Source organism: Macaca nemestrina, chromosome 2 (assembly GCF_043159975.1).
Source record: "Macaca nemestrina isolate mMacNem1 chromosome 2, mMacNem.hap1, whole genome shotgun sequence".
Taxonomy (NCBI): domain Eukaryota; kingdom Metazoa; phylum Chordata; class Mammalia; order Primates; family Cercopithecidae; genus Macaca; species Macaca nemestrina.
In genome coordinates this window covers 182,975,791-182,992,667 of record NC_092126.1, presented here as the reverse complement: position 1 = coordinate 182,992,667, position 16,877 = coordinate 182,975,791, and the positions used below count along the sequence as shown (strand labels likewise).

At 41.2% G+C, this 16,877-nt stretch overlaps 1 protein-coding gene across 6 annotated transcripts in view; it reads left to right on the top strand.

Annotated features, from left to right (window-relative positions):
* The first annotated feature begins 13,885 nt into the window (after positions 1–13,885).
* The window catches only part of LOC105477484 (trafficking from ER to golgi regulator), a 37,740-nt gene continuing 34,748 nt past the window's right edge, over positions 13,886–16,877 (top strand). For 2 of the 6 annotated variants that reach the window (XM_011734005.3, XM_011734002.3), the window contains exon 1: positions 14,155–14,381. The gene's annotated coding sequence lies outside the window, so the exon portion shown is untranslated. Of the gene's footprint in view, positions 14,109–14,154; positions 14,382–14,702; positions 14,930–16,877 lie in introns of those variants that run through there. The other 4 variants (XM_011734003.3, XM_071092517.1, XM_011734006.3 and 1 more) reach the window with 4 other exon arrangements.

Here is a 16,877-nt window from a genome sequence, read left to right as displayed (position 1 = left end):
AGCGAGACAGGTTAGTTTGTTAGTAAATGGATATTTCCTTCCAGTTCTTTTTTTTTTTTTTTTTTTTTTTTTTTGAGACGGAGTCTCCCTCTGTCGCCCAGGCTGCAGTGCAGTGGTCAGATCTCAGCTCACTGTAAGCTCCGCCTCCCGGGTTCACGCCATTCTCCTTCCTTCCAGTTCTTAATATATCTGCCCTTTCATGGAAGTGACACTGAGACCCCCAAAATGAGAACTTAGTCATAATCATTGTTTATGGCTTTTAAAAGATTTAACTTCTCATGGAAAGTCAAACACTTGAATTACGAATGGCTTCCTCATAAAAAAATGGCCTCCATTTGGGTGGGGAGCATTCCCACTGGACTTAGGATATATAGCCTTTAAATTGCTGTTTTCTGTTTTGCCATAAGTGAGACAACTGCTGTCAGTGCACGGAATTCAGAGATTAACAAATGTCATGTGGGCTTGGCACTCCCCAAAGAATGTGTGTTTTTTAGAGAAATAGTTGTAAAAGACTGTTGGGTTCCTGGGCAAGCCAACAAGAGCCTATATTTACAGGAGAACAGAAAAAAGTAAAGGGAAGAGAATAAAGAATAAAAGCAGACCTCAAAAGCCAGTGTTCTTAGAGGCATCATAGGGCTGCACCTAAATAGTAGCAGGGCACAGGGAAAATGATAAGATGTGGTTGACTCAAAATTTGTATTCAGATGAAAATAAACCTCAAGTAAGGGCCACTTTAAATGTTAAAAAAAAAAAAATCACCAAAAAGCCATATTTAGCCTGAGGGTAAGTGTACGTGTTTCCCTTTGTAATTACAGTTGTTTTTTTTGCACTTTTTTTAAGCGCTTTTGGGGCATAGTAACTAAAATTCCATAAAATGTTGCTGAAATACTGGGCTATAAATGTGCAAGCTCCACATGCAATTGTTGTGACTAATTCAGGTGGACATGGATATTCCTCTGTCTACCCTGAAATGAATGCTACCACTAGGAAATAATTCCTTTGATTTAAATCATTGTCTCGTGCACTGGTCAGCAATTTTCAGTTTAATGATAGAAACCCAACTCAAATTAGGTTAAAGGTGAAAGGTAATTTAATGGATCGGTTAATGTAGAGTCCAAGGACCGAGTTGGTAGGATTACTGTATGTTTTAGTTTGCCTGGGCAAGTCCCAATTTGTGCCTGTTTTTCTGAGTTAAGCATGACTAGCAGCCCCTTTTACCTTCAAGTGTCATGGTTTGAGTTACAAAATATATGATAATGCTAACTTTAGGTCTGTTTAGAACAAGTGATGTGGGAGGGGGCAGGGAAGTGCTGGGTAGAGAAGGGCAGGGTCCCTGGTGAGGGCTCCACCCTTGGGCCTGTTCCCATGGACCTAAGTGAGAACAGGCACTCCTGTTTTCATGCCCAAATGTTGCATTTTCCAAGGTCACTCTGGCCCACATGACCCCCATCCTGTGCCCATATAAACCTGAGACCTTAGCGACACACACATAAGCAGCTGAACATTGAGAGGAGCAGAGGAACAGAGCGGTGGAGAATGGTGGGGTGGTGTGGCAGAGAAGGAGGGAAGAGGCTTCTGAACGTTGGCCAAGGACAGCCAGACTCCAGGGGAAGATCACCTTCCCACTCCATTCCCCTCTTCCAGCTCCCCATCCACCTCACTGAGAGCCACCTCCACCACTCAGTGAAACCTCGCACTCATCCTTCAAGCCCATGTGTGATTCGATTTTGCCGGTCCACTAGGCAAGAACTCAGGATACAGAAAGCTATCACACTGGCCCTCTGCCCTGGCGATAAGGCAGAGGGGCTTATTGAACTGATTAACACCAGCTGTCTGCAGATGGCAAGGCTGAAAGAGCACACTGTAACACACAACCACTTGGGCTCTGGGAGTGGCAGACACCCACCCATGGATGGTGCCGTGGGATTGAGTCCCAAATGCTTTCCCCACGACCTCTTCACCTGCCTGTCTACATGTTCCGCCTGGGAGGCACGGAGCCCAGGGAGCCACACCCCTGTCACATGCCCTGTGACGTGGATAAGGGAACTCTATCCTTTCACAGGGAGTGCTAAGAATGTGTCAGATATTCTTTTTCTCTCTGTTTCCTGGCTCCGTGTGCTTCTGTGTTTGATGTGATTCTAAAATTGGGTTTAGGTAGCTGGAAATTGGCTATTGGCATCCCTAATCTTACAGCCTAATGATCTAACAGGAAGAGACATTTATTCTCTTAGTATCCACAAGTAAAATCTCATGGAATGACTCTAATTCTAGTAATCATTCCAGCAGGAAAAAAGAAAGCACATTAAGTATTTAAAATAAAATTTTAAAGCAGACAGTTGGTTTCGCGGTGTTTAACAAGCTCAGAGACAAATTGGAGAATGAGGCAGGAAATGTAGAGATTAGCAAAATGAGAAAGTAGAAACCTCTCTTAAGCCAGAGAGATAAACTAAGAAGAATTTCCATAGCCAGGGCCTGCGGCTGAAATCGGGAGGGGGGCCAATGGTGGGAGCTGGAGCCAAAAAGAGACTGCCTGCTCTACCCGGAAAAAATAACCGGAGAAGAATCCTGGCTTCCCCTTTCCTCCTGTCCTGCAGCCTCCCATCAGCATCGTCCATTGGCTGCAGCCTGCTGAGCCAGGGCCAAGTCCCCCTGTATTACCCAATACAACAGGTGCAGGGAGAGGAGAGAACTGAGGGCAAACAGGCCCAGGACTGGCATATCTTGCTTGGGTCGTGTACCCACAGGCATTGTGTTCTGGGAATATTGCTCCAGCTTGGGTCACATACCCACTGTGAAGTGGAGGGATGGAAGATGACTTGGTTGACAGGATATCATGGACCGGAGAAAGGAAACTTACATCAGAGAAGGGATGTTGGCATCAAAACATAAAAGAACTTCTACTACACTCCCTGACAAAGTACAAATACCCCCTGGGAAAGAACTACTTTAAAACTTGTCAGTCATCTCGCTTGTCTGAGCAGGGTTTTAATAGGGTCGGTAGGGAGATCAAGAAATTAGGGAGACCAAGAAATTATTTGGTGCCTTGGAAGTTGAGGAGCAAAAAGAGGAATTAGAAGAGCAGAAAGGTGACTTACTTTAAAAAAAGGATATTGCAGGAAAGAGAGACTCAAGGCACTGCAGAACTGGTTTCTGTGATATTGTATATGGGCAGCTGTGCCTTTCAGTGTTTTCTGGTTTATTTTGTGTGATAGTTGTGACCAATAGCCTTTGTTTTTGGTTGTGGTGGCTTGTGCAGTTTCTTTGGGGAACAAACCATCCCGACCTTTGCGTTTCCTTTTCTGGGTCTTAAGTGACAATTCAGAGTTCACTGTTAAACTGTCAGAGTTTTGATTGCTTTTTCTCTTACCTTTCCTATTTTAAAGTTAAAGTTGCCTCTTTTTTTTTTTTTTTTCTTCCCTGTCACCAACAAAGGGAGATCATTCTCAAGTTCATTGCTATCAGCTTGTCATTGTCTCATTCAGAAGAGCTTGGCATTTTTTGTAAGTGTTTGGGAAACCTGAGACAGAAATGTCAACTGGATTTTACTGGTCTGTCGAACACTGGAGCCCTCTGGCTCTGTGGAAACCCCTTAATGTAACCTTTTAGTTCCTATGGCTCCTCAGAGGAGGTCCAAGACAATTCCATACTGGAGGTTGCGGGGAGGGGGTTACTGAGAGAGGAAACTGCTGTAACAATTTCAGCTTTAAAAAATATTCACATATAACTCAATAGCAAAAAAACCCCAAAAACAACAACAACAAAAAAAACACCAAAAACCAAAAACCAAAACCAAAATAAAAAAAAAAACCTGATTAAAAAATGAGCAAAGAACCTGAGTAGACATTTTTCCCAAAGAACACCTATAAGTTGCCAACAAGTATAAGAAATGATGTTGAACATCACTAACCATCAGGGAAATGCAAATGAAAGCCACAATAAGATATCCCTTCATACCTGTTAGAATGGCTATGATCAATAATGTTAAAAGACAACAGGTGTTAGCTAGGATGTGGAGAAAAGGGAATCCCTTTACACTGTTGGTGGGATTGAAATTGGTACACCCACTATAGAAAACAGTATGAATGCTCCTCAAAAAATTACAAAGAGAACTACCATATGACCCACAATCCCTTTGCTGGGTGTATATCCAAAGGAAATGAAATCAGTACTTCAGAGAGAGATTTCTGCTCCCACGTTTATTGTGGTATTATTCATGATAGCTAAGATATACAAACAACGTAAGTGTCCATTGAAGGATGAATGGATAAAAAAATTATGATACAGACACACACACACACACACACACACACACACACACACACACACAATGGAGTACTATTCAGCCTCTAAAAAGAAGGAGGTACTGCTATTTGTAATAACATGATTAACCTGAAGGATATTATGATATGTGAAATAACTCAGACACAGAAAGAAATATACTGCATGGTCTCACTTATATGTAGAATCTAAAAAGAAGTCAAACTCATAGTAACAGAGAGTAGAATGGACTGGGACTGGGAAGTTGGGGGAAAGGGGAGATGTTGGTCAAATTGTACAACATTCAGTTATACGATAAATAAGTTCTGGAGATATAATGTACAGCATGGTGACTATAGTTGATAACAGTGTATTATACACTTGAAATTTGCTGGGATTAGAAAATGCAATATTCACAAAGCGTATCTTTTACAAAAGCAAAATCCATAATTCCCTAACTTTGACTATTTTCTATTTTTCCATAATTCCTATGCTCTTTGTCTGAACACATAAGAATTTTACATAACTAATGACAATACATGATTTGATTTTCACTTATTACCTAGTTATGCAGTCTTCTTAATGATTGCATAATATAATTTACTAAGTTGTTTCCCTATTATTGTATGTTTATATCATTTTAATATTTAACATTGTAGTGACACTGTGATGAATAAACTAGTGCATATATTTTTTCCTTTCTTTTTCATTATTTCCTTAAGATAAATTATCTTGACTCAGATAAATGTGCCAAATTCTCTTGACCAGATAAATTTAAGACCCTAGTGTATATTGGCATATTGTTTAGAAAACATTGCAAGAATGTATAATGTCATCAACATTTGGAGGACCATAAAGTTTTTTAATATAGTTGTTTATTTCGGTATTTTCTTATTTATATTTTTTACCCATTTTCAATTGAGCTATTGTAATTTTTTCTCAGAAATTTGTGTTTCTTATCTATTATAGATGTTAGTCTTTTAGCTATTAATTTGGTGGAAATATTTCTTCCAGTTTATTGTTTTCTTCTGTTTTTAGAATAATGAAATGATTACTCTGGATTTGATTGGAAATGTCCAAAAGATTAATAGAACATTTAGGATTTTCTGAGTTTATATGCCTTTACCCAGGCAGAATGATTTTTCATGTTAGATTAAGAAATATGTTAAGAACTATGCAGAAACTTCTAAAATGTAGAACAGTGGCATAAATATGCCACGTGACATCAGATGACTTATGTATGACATATGACATCTCTAACCCTTCTTTACATCAGATAGCAGTTGAGTGGGGTTCCAGGACAAAGTTATTTTTTCCTTTCGAATGTTCTCTGTCTCTTTGTGTCCACCTGCCTTTTCTTAAAAAGAAAACACTAAATCTTGGAGAAGTTTTACTAGCAATTATTAATTAGAAACAATTTTAAAACCACGGGGAGGTTCAAAGTAATGTTACAAATGTGACATCTACATTACTTCATTTACTTATGTACCTATTATAATGTGTAATTGAAAAAAGATATAAAAGTTGCTGAAAAACTGATTAAGAAGTCAGGAGTAAGGGAAAATAAGAATAGAAACAAAAAGTATGAGGCCAGGGATGAGAATAATACCCAAGAATCATAATCTTGTAATTTTGTTAGGAATCAGCCACAAATTAGACTGTAAGCTTTTTAACACTCAACATAAATATAGAAATATATAAAAATATAGAAATATTACAACATAAATATAGAAATATAACATAAATATAGAAATATTACATAAATATGGACATATAGAAATATTACAAGTCTATCTCTTAACAATTAAACCACAATTTCTTGGCGAAAATACAATTATTTTAACAGTACATGAAATTGGCATTAAGTTTCTTTGAAAACGTCCATTTGAATATATTACCAAATCAGAGGGCAAACTATGTTGAATGAACAGAGACCAAGATGAGACTGTTATATCTCATTTGTAAATTTAGTATATTCGCATACATGCCTGCAAGTCTGCTAAGTGCATACACTGAAAAGTTATGTATAATCAGTGTTACTCTGAAGTTACACAATACTATGTACACATAAAGGCACACTTAATGCACCAAAGGAAACGTTAGTATCAAAAGTGGATCAGTGAGGAGTTTGTTGTTGTTGTTTGTTTGAGATGGAGTTTTGCTCTGTGGCCCAGCCTGGAGTGCAGCGGCACGATCTTCGCTCACTGCAACCTCCGCCTCCCGGGTTCAAGTGATTCTTCTGGCTCAGCCTCCCCAGTAGCTGGGACTACAGGCATGCACCACCACGCCTGGATAATTTTTGCATTTTTAGTAGAGACGGGATTTGACCATGTTGGCCAGAACGGTCTCGAACTCCTGACCTCATGATCCGCCCGCCTTGGCCTCCCAAAGTGCTGGGATTACAGGCTTGAGCCACTGGGCCAGGCCTTTTTTTTGTTTGTTTTTGTCTTTTGTCTTATATTTGTGTTCCTTAATTTTGACTGGTGAAATTAGTTTTCATTTTGCTTGTTTGCTTTGGTGGAGGGTTTGCTCTCTTTCATTTTTAAATTAATTTTATTGATGTATCATTTACATACAATAAATATACTCATTTTAAGTGCACAATTAGATGAGTTCTAACAAATTCATACACCTGTAAAACCACTGTGCCAGACAAGATTAAACATGTTTCCATGACTGCATAACATTCCTTGATGACTTTTCCCCTATTCTCAGCCCCAGGCAAGCACTGATCTGCTTTCCATCATCAGATACACACAGTTCTGTCTCTTCCAGAATATCACACGAATCATACAGTATGTCCTCTTCTGAGTCTGGGTTATCTCACTCGGGATATTTTTGAGATTCATCTATATTGTTGTGTGTATCAGTGGTTAGTTTCTTTTTGTTGCTAAGTAGTATTTGTTTGGATATACCACAATTTGTTTATGCATTCACCAGTTCATGGGCATTTTGTTGTTTCTAAGTTTTGACTATTGTGAATTAAAGCGCTATTAACATTGTTATACAAGTCTTTGTGTGGATATATTTATTCTCTCTCTCTCTTGAAATACCTGGCCATGTGCGGTGGTTCACACCTGTAATTCCAGCAATTTAGGAGGGCAGGATTGCTTGAGCTCAGGAGTTTGAGACTAGCCCGGGCAAGAAGGTGAAACCCCATCTCTGAATCTAAAAAAAAATTAAAAAATAAGAAATATGTAGTGAAATTGCTGAGTCATAGAGTAAGTGTATACTTACCTTTATAAGTAACCACCAAACAGTTTTCTAAAATGTTTGCACCATTTTATGCTCCCAACAGCAATATATGAAAGTTTTGAAGTCCAATTTGTGAATTATTTCAGAAACTGAAAGTAGTTTATTTCTTTTGTAGGCCACTGATCATATTTCTAAAAAAATTCCGTATATGTTAACCCTTTAACAAAAAGAAGAAAAAGCAATGCAGAGTGTTATGCCCTAAAGCTGCTATCTTTTACAAAGTATTTCTCATAGAACTATAGTTCAATTCTTATCTGTATTTTTCCTGCAACCTTGCAAGTTGGTGCTTCTGTACACGTGGAAGTGCGACCTTTATAATCTGCTGAACTTTAACATAAGCTGCTATGAAGCCATGATATAACAACTGAGACTTTATGGACCTTTGTGATAAAAAAAAAAAAAAGAAAATGATATTTCTAGCCCAGTACTCAATAGGCAACAGCAGGGTAAAGAAGAATTCTGGACTGGGAGTTGTGGTCTCAGCTATAAGTTATGTGACTTGTGGCAAGACATTTACCCCATTTACCCAGGCATCAGAACCTGAGGCTCTGTCTCTATAAAGGAACTGGCAAGACTAGGTGAACTCTAAATTTCCTGCTATCTCTAAAATTTTGTGAATCTAACTGCAGGCTGAAGTTGTTCTTAAATTAACTTAAAATATTTTCTCATCTAAGTAACAAATGAATATATTTTCCTTAAGAAAAAAAAAAATACAAAGAACAACAAATTAGAGTGTTCCAGATAGCGCTAAAGTCCCCTTTGACCATTACCACCAAATCCAAGCCCCTCTTGTCTTTTTCCTCTTCTCCCCAGAATTAACCACTGTAATGAGCTTTGTGTGTAAGCTTTCAGATTTTAAGAAATATGTACATATATTACACACTCATAGCAACTCACAGTCTTATGTACTTTCTTTTACATCAATGGTATAAGGAACTGTGTCAGTGGTCCCTAAGACCACTCCCAGGTTTGATGAATCACTAGAAGCACTCATTAGATTCAGCAAAGACTCACATTCATAGCTATTATTTATTATGAAGGGATATAAAGCAAAACCAGCAAAGGAAAACGTTGCATGGGGAGAAGTGCAGAGGAAACTAGAGCAAGCTTCCAGGAGTTCTCTTCCAGTGGAGTCATACAGGATGCACTTAATTTCTCTGGCAACAAACTGTGACAATGTGTGAAATATTGTCTACCAGGAAATCTCATGAAAGATTCATTAATCAGGGTTTTTATTGGGGCCTGGTCACATAGGCAACCGCTGCCTGGCATGTACCAAAATTCTAGACTTCAAGAAAGCAGGTATTCTGCATAAATCACATTGTACAAACAGTTTAGACACAGTTCATCATTCTTACCAAATAATGGGATGAGAAGACTCCTAAAATCCAATTGTCAGACACCAGCCAAGGGCCAATCTTGCAAGTGGGCCTTTCTGAGAAGAGCAGTCTCAGGCTACTATGTTAACTATTTTCTGCACACTAACGTAACTTTCTAAAACTTGCTTTTTGCACTTATCAAAATGTTTTTGATATCTAACTGTATGCATGTGTACATTTCTTTTAATTGCTCTATAGTCTTTCACTTGAAAACAAAACATTAATAACTGTGCTCTTATGTGCAAGCGTTTCTCTGGTACACTGCAAATGAAACTGTTGTGTCATAAGGCATTTTAGATATTGATATGAACTATTTAATGTCCCCACAACAAAGCATGAATGCCACATACTTTTTTTTTTTACAAAGTGTTACGTAACTATTTTATTTTTCTCAGATGAATATATGAAAAACAGTATCTCATTGTAGTTTTACTTCGCATCTTTTATTGTAAGTCTCTATTGAAATGCCTTTTTGAGAATGCTGTTTAATTATGCATTTATATGGAGGGACTAAAAGCAGGATCCTTGGCATAAATGTTAGATTAGAGACATGAATGTCTCCAAGTACCCAGAGTTTGATTTTGTCTCTGATATGCATGATTCCTAGACTCTGGCAACTAGGTTTCTTTTACTTTTTTTTTCTTCTTCTTCTTCTTTGTTTTGAGACAGAGTCCCACTCTGTCACCCAGGCTGGAGTGCAATGGCGTGAGATCATGACTCACTGAAGCCTTGACCTCCTTGGCTCAACGGGTCCTCCTGCCTCAGCCTCCCAAGTAGCTGAGACTACAGGTACATGCCACTATGCCTGGCTAATTTTTTTTATTTTTATTTTTAGTAGAGACAGGGTCTCACTGGATTGCCCAGGCTGGTCTCAAACTCTGGGGTCAAGTGATCATCCTGCCTTGGCCTCCCAAAGTGCTGGGATTATAGGCATGAGGAGCCACCATGCTGGGCCTAGGTTTCTTTCTTTTCTTTTCTTTTTTTGGAGATGGAGTCTCACTCTGTCACCCAGGCTGGAGTGCAGTGGCACGAACTTGGCTCACTGCAACCTCCACCTCCCAGGTTCAAGCAATTCTCCTGCCTCAGCCTACCCAGTAGCTGGAATTACAGGCACATGCCCCCATGCCTAGCTAATTGGGCCTAGGTGTCTTAAATGAGCCTAACAAAGCTACTCTTGATCAAATGAAAAGTTATATCTTCTTGCACATCTTGTGGCATTTGTATGAGTCTACTAGGGCTACCATAACAGAACACCACAGACTGGGTGGCTTAAACATCAGAAATTTATTTTCTCATAATTCTGGAGGCTGGAAATAAAAATGTTGGTAAGTTTGATTTCTTCTGAGGGCTCTCTCCTTGGCTTGCAGAAGGCTGCCTTCTTGCTGTCTCTTCACATGGTCTCGCCTCTGTGCATACCCATCTCTGGTTTCTATGTGTCCTAATCTCCTCTTCTTATAAGGACATCAGTCATACTGGATTAGGGTCTCACTCCAATGACCTCATTTTAACTTAATCACCTCTTTAAAGAATCCATCTCCAAACACAGTCCCCTTTGAGGTGGTTCAATATATGAATTCTGGGGGGAGGATGCAATTCAGCTCACAATTCCATTTCTCTTTCAACTTGAAATCTGACAGGTAATTTAGCACAGAGGTAATTTAGCAGAGAGGTAACTTAGCACTGTCTGCAGTGGATGCAAATGAAGAAAAGTGAATGATTTCAAATTACTAAGAGACAAATCCTACATGGCTAGGGAGTTAGGGACTTACCCATTGACAGCTGATCCTTTTGTTTTTTCTGGGAGCTTGATCTGTAAAGTGGCAGGGAACTTAGTTTTCATTATTTTACTCAATAACTATGTATTGAATGTCTAGATCAGCCTCTAGGGATACAAAATCTAGAAAGAACTGCCTTTGAGAGTAGTTTCTCTAAAGAGAGGTTGGACATAGAGCCCCATGGTAAGGCAAAAACATTTTAGGGTCTTCATGGATGTGAAGCTGGTAGGACAGGTTGAAGTATTTTGCTTAGCTAGTGCTAAGAATCACTCACTCAAAGACACCAAGTAAGAAAATCATTCCTTTTACCTTTCTCCTTCATTATTTCTGCATAGGGTGGTAGCTTCCTGTGTTCACACAAGCGAATCTTTACATTTAGCCAGTGGAGGTGAGGCTGAGCTGACCAGCTGGCTCCTGTTTGGTCCTCATGATTCCCCTTCTGTTTGGAGTTCTCTTACTTAGCTAGCTGCTGCCACAACAGAGCTGATTCTTGGCAAGGGACATAACTTCTTGCTGGAAATTCTCATCCAAGGAGGAATGTACACCCTTTCCTTGGTTCTTCTGAGGGTATATAAGATGACTTGAAGTTTCAAAATGATGTATACTAAATACTAAAGAAGGACATGATGAAACACAGATTTTACCTAAGTTGCTAATGGGGCTCATAGCCTTTGTCTCATTTCTTGTCCAGTCTGAGAATCCTGTTTTCATTCTTAGGATTTTCCCCCCTTTTCCACGTGAGGAGTTTTAGCTACACAGACTTTCAGGGAGAAAGAGCAGGTGGTAGGTAAGTTGGTTGGTTGACTCCTTCTCTTAAAACCACAGCGTAAGTCTTAACCCTTCTTCAGATGAAACATGGAAAATAACCTGTGTACTGCAGAATCTCATATCTCTCCTTGCTACAGTCTGGGTCAAAGGTATTTCCTTGCACTGCTTCTCCTTCCTTCACATATCCTCAACTTTAATATACTACCATTAAGCAGTATTTTCTTTTTTTTTCTTAGCAGTTCCTTGGAAGAAATGAGTAGTATTTTCTAGTTCAAGACTATGCTCAGTGTTCATTTAAAACCAAATTCATCTAGATGTAGAAAACGCGGCCAGTATGTATCTACAGACATAGTACAAGAGACCCATGTTCTTGGTAAGTGAGGTAACTGGTTCAATTCAGGTTATGGCTCATGTCTAGTTATCACCTGTATGTATTTAGCCTAAGTACATAGATGTGCATCAGCTTCGACTTGAGAAATCACCAGAACCCCACCTCTCAAGTTCCACAGAAATAGTTGGGAACAGGTTTTACCATTAAACAAGACTTTACTGATGGCTTGGGGATGAAGCATGAGGGAAATTACAACATAAAGAGCCTCAAGTTGCTTTCAGAGTCCATGAGCTCCAGACTTTCCACAAGGCCAGCTTATGGGTGCCTCTCTTCCTAGCATACGGATGACCACAGTGTAACAGGGACCAGTTTATTTCTCCTCAGTAGCAGGACTCTTGAGTGCCCCCTCACTGGGGATCCTCAGCAGATATTCTTTTCACCTTATAATAGGCCAAGGTTCATCTCCTTATCTCCTGCCTCAGGATCTGACCTCTTTTTAGTTTAAATATACTACTATAACAGTAGTATAATTTACTTCCTTCAGGGAATATTTTACCTTTGCCACATGGTTGTGGTTTTACCCCATCCCAAACCATTTTAATGACATCATAATACTATTATCTGACAGCAGTGCATCTCCTTAAATCTGTATTATTCCATTTTAAAAAATAAGCAATGAATAACTTCTTTGGAGAGCAATCAGGAACTGTTTTTCATTTCTTCTGCAGTACTCCACAACCTTATCCCTGCAAACAATTGTTCAAAGGGCAATACAACTGTTGGCAAATACAAATCAGAAGTGAACAGTCTAAACTTACATTATTTCACTCTCAAACAGAAGTTTCAGAGACTTATAACTGAAAAACATCACACTACTCATAGTAGTAAAAGAACATAGCTTCTCACCCTGAAACACTTGAATTTACCCCAGGTCCTTTACGAGTATCGGGTGTTAAAGCAAACTAAGTATGGCCTGAGAAGGACTCCATACTTTTATATTTGAATCCTTGTGGATGAACTGTAACCTAGCTTAATAGACAAGAATGAAAACCTAACTTAGGAGTATGCATCTGTAACAATAACCTAGTCTTGGCCAATTCCAGCCACCACCCTTCAACCACTCATAGACTGCTAAGTGTTCAAATAAGGCAAACGCCAACCTGTAACCAATCCAGCTGTTTCTGTACTTGACTCCCGATTTCTGTACCTCATTTCCCTTTTTCTGTCTAAAATCTTCCACCACATGGCTGTGCTGGAGTCTCTGTGAATCTGCTGTGATTCTGGGGGCTGCCCAGTTTGTGAAATCATTCGTTGCTCAATTAAACTCCTTTAAATTTAATTCAGCTTAAGTTTTTCTCTTATAACTGGTAAACAACTGGAGACCAGGTAGGGTATAAATGCTTTATTTATCGGCTTAGTCTCCACCTTCGAAGTGACAAAGATTCTCTGCTTGGCCAAACTTCAGGCTCCTGAGCCTTCTCCTAGGCCCATCTGTGCATCTTCTTGTAAAACTCAGTTTCAGCAAAGAACCTTGTTAAGTCAGTATAGTAAGAATCCCTCACCCTTGATCAGGTTCCTCATCCTCTACCACCCCCAGGTGATGTCTGTTATCCTGGCCTGTCTTCATCTAGAATCCTGTTGTGTTGGTTTAGCCAGAATCTCCCTTGTCCCTGACATTTCCTCTTAGTAATTTTCCATCCACTGACCGACTCCCACCCCTTGGCTATAAATTCCCACTTATACTGTATTTCTATTTGAACAGGTAAAGGAGAAGGGAAGAGTACGTAGTGCACACTCAAATGCCTTATCCTCCAAAAATCACTCAGGAATCATTAGCCTTAATTTCCCAGCTTTTGTCCTTTACACAGTCACAGATTTGTCTTGGCTTATAAACGCTGTCGGTCTTCCCTGCTGAATTGGAAACTCCTTGCTCACAAAATGATTCACCCCCATTCCTAGAACGGGGCTTGGCAAAGCGTAGGCTCCCAGTAATGAATGAATGGATTTGTGGAAGAAAAGGTTTTTTTTTCATCTGTTACTACAATGGTCAACAACAACGACAAAAACCACTTAAAGTTGGACAGACCTGCAACCGGCTCTCAAAAAGTCTAGAACAGCGCACTACGCCCCGCCCATTGGCGAGAAACGGAAATACATGCTTTCCAGAAAACCGGAAGTCCTGGTCACGCCCCGCGCATGCGTGAATCGGCGCAGCTCACGCTTCCTACAGCCCATCATCCAGCGAGAAAGCAGGGAGTCTTCGGTAGAGGCAGCCGGGACCGAGGCAGCCGGGACCCAGCCAGCCCTGAGCCTGGCGCATGCGTCCTGGTGTGTCCACGCGCAGTAAGGAGGGGCGAAAGGGCTTTTTTTTTTTCTTGCTCCCGCCTCTCTTCTTCCCCCACCTGCCACGTACAGAGCCCGAGTTCTCGCTAGGCTTGTTGGGTCAACGCGATTGGCCGAGGCCCGCGCGAGCCTGCGAGCGAGGTGCGGCGGTCGCGGAGGGCAACGGAGCGGGCAGTGACCACCGCCTCCCCGCGACGCCCCAGTCCAGTGGCCTCGCGTCGGCCCATTCAGCTGAGACCTGCGGCGAGGCGGCGGCGCGGCCTCCGCAAGCCGGTATGGCCACTGGAGACGGGGGTTGCGGCCGCTCTCTCCGAGGAGGCCGGGAGACGAGGAGGCGCTGTGAAGGCCTCGCTCGAACCGCCCGGCGACTGGGGTCGGAGGCGCTGGGGAAGGGGCTGGAGGGAGGAGGGGGCGGGGGGAGGACGGAGCCGGAGGCAGGAAGGGCGGGGCTTTGCATAGGGGGAAGGGAAAGGAGGTCGCGGAGGGGGAGGGCAGAGAGGCAACCCCTGGCCGCGCTGGCCAGGAGGCGCGCCTCGGGGGCTCCGGGAGGCGAGTGGGCCAGTTAATTCCTTGGTGCAGCCTGCCTCAAAGGTTTTGGATTGAGAGAGGGCCTTTGGGAGGTCTGGGTTGGCCGGCGCCCAGTACCCGAAGGCGCTCGGAAGGGTGCGGAGTGGCGCCTACGGGAATAAGTTGATTGGGGTCACTGAATTGGAGCCTGGTTCCTTGGCTAAGTCAACGCTTAAGCGCCAGCTGGAGGCCCAACCTGGTTTTATAGTGATGATTCTAGCTAATTTTAAGAGTTTGCTTTGCTGGACACTAAAGTAAGTATTTGAGATGCAGTGTCTCATTTAATCATCACAAGGATGCCTCCAAATTCAGATATTATTTTCATTTCGAATGTGTTGAAAGTGAGCCTTCGAGGACTTAAGATCACATCGCTGGTAGTGGGAATCTTGACCGTCTTGCTACACTGCCTCTGAGGCAGGGTTTGAGGCCTGTTGCCTTGTTTAGAATAATTACAGGTTGACTTGACTTAGTATTTCTTGAAGGAAACTGCTCCCCTCAGGAGGTGCCTAAGCCACAGCCTCTGAAATTGAGCAGGGTCTTACCCTTACAGATAGCAGAACCAGAAGTATGGCCACTGAACCTAGATCCTGGTTCAGGAGGAAGGCTTTTTATATGACCTTGAGCATGTCAGATTATTCCCAGTGCTGAGAAAAGCGTTCCTGTTGGAGGGTTATATTATACAAGTTAGAGGCCGAGACATTTCTGGACTTCAGAGGGGCCGGGGCAGGGACAAGATGGGAGAAGAGCTTGTTGTAGGGCTCCTACTGGCAGTTCTAGGAGCTAGTTGTTAATACCAGTCTCTACTTTGGAAGAGAAAACGAGTACCAGAATTCTGTATATGAAGTAATGTTGGGATGGGATTTCCCCTTGAGAGAAAACTTTTGTTGCACACTTACTTTTGAGATACTTTTGTGTTTACTCTGGGGAGATGACTGCACGAGCTAACAACAGCTTTAGGAAAGAAGCACGGGTTCCTGGCCACAAGATATTTACAGTCAGTGGGAAACACAAAAAGTGAATTTGCATGCAAACACATGGAAGATAGAAAGTATACCTGACTCAATTTTTTTTTTTTTTTTTGAGACGGAGTCTCAGGTTGGTGTGCAGTGGCGTGATTCCCCCGGCTCACTGCAACCTCCGCCTCCCGGTTTCGAGCGATTCTCCTTCCTCAGCCTCCTGAGTATCTGGAATTACAGGCGCGTACCACCACGCCTGGCTAATTTTTGTATTTTTAGTAGAGACGGAGTTTCACCGTGTTGATCGTCTGGTCTTGAACTCCTGACCTTGTGATCCGCCCGCCTCGGCCTCCCAAAGTGCTGGGATTACAGGTGTGAGCCACCGCGCCCGGCCTTCAAATTTTAAATCCATTGAAACTGGGCAACTAACCCGTACCCCAGTCAGAAGGACATACCATCAATTATATTCAAAGCTGGAATTTTTTCTTAATTAGGCATGTGTCAGACGGAAGTCACTTCTAGCTCCATAAAGAAGGTATAGTGTGAGGATCGGATGTAAAAACTGATCTATATGACAGCTTTCTTCTCCCATACTTCAAAAAATTTAAAGTCTTTAAATACTATATGTCAGGCACTTTTCTGGGTGCTGCTGGGAATAGATAATACCAGCTTACTGAAGCTAAGCACTGGGTCCTTTTACATTATTCCTGGTTTACACTTCTTGTAGAAAGGAGAAGGTAACAAATACATTGATTTTTTGAAAGATCTTTATTACTCTTAGGCTGCAAAGCAAACAAGATGGAATATTTACCATCTTGGTGAAATAGTTATACTTTAGAGCTTGGCACATAGTAGGTATTTAGAAGTAATTCCTGAATGCAGAAGGCATTGCAGAAGGCGAAGAGTTGGTTGTATGGAGATTTCTGTTAATCACTGTCTTCATGAGAAGTCCATTGTAAGAACTGGCAGATAAAAAACTAACTGTATTCTTACTTTGCGTTAAGATAAGCATGGCATCTCTAGAGTGGAATGCAGTTCACTCTATTCTGCATTGACCTTAAAGTGTTATATTTAGTTTTAATGACCCATTTCATTGAAGTTTTATTAATAAAATATCTGTTCAGAGCATGGTGAGGGGTCTAGAGATACTAATTTAAGGACTAGTTAGGTGAAAGAACGAAGGGTATTTATATGAAGAATAGTAGAGCATTAATATATAATATTCATATAATAGGATTCATGGAAA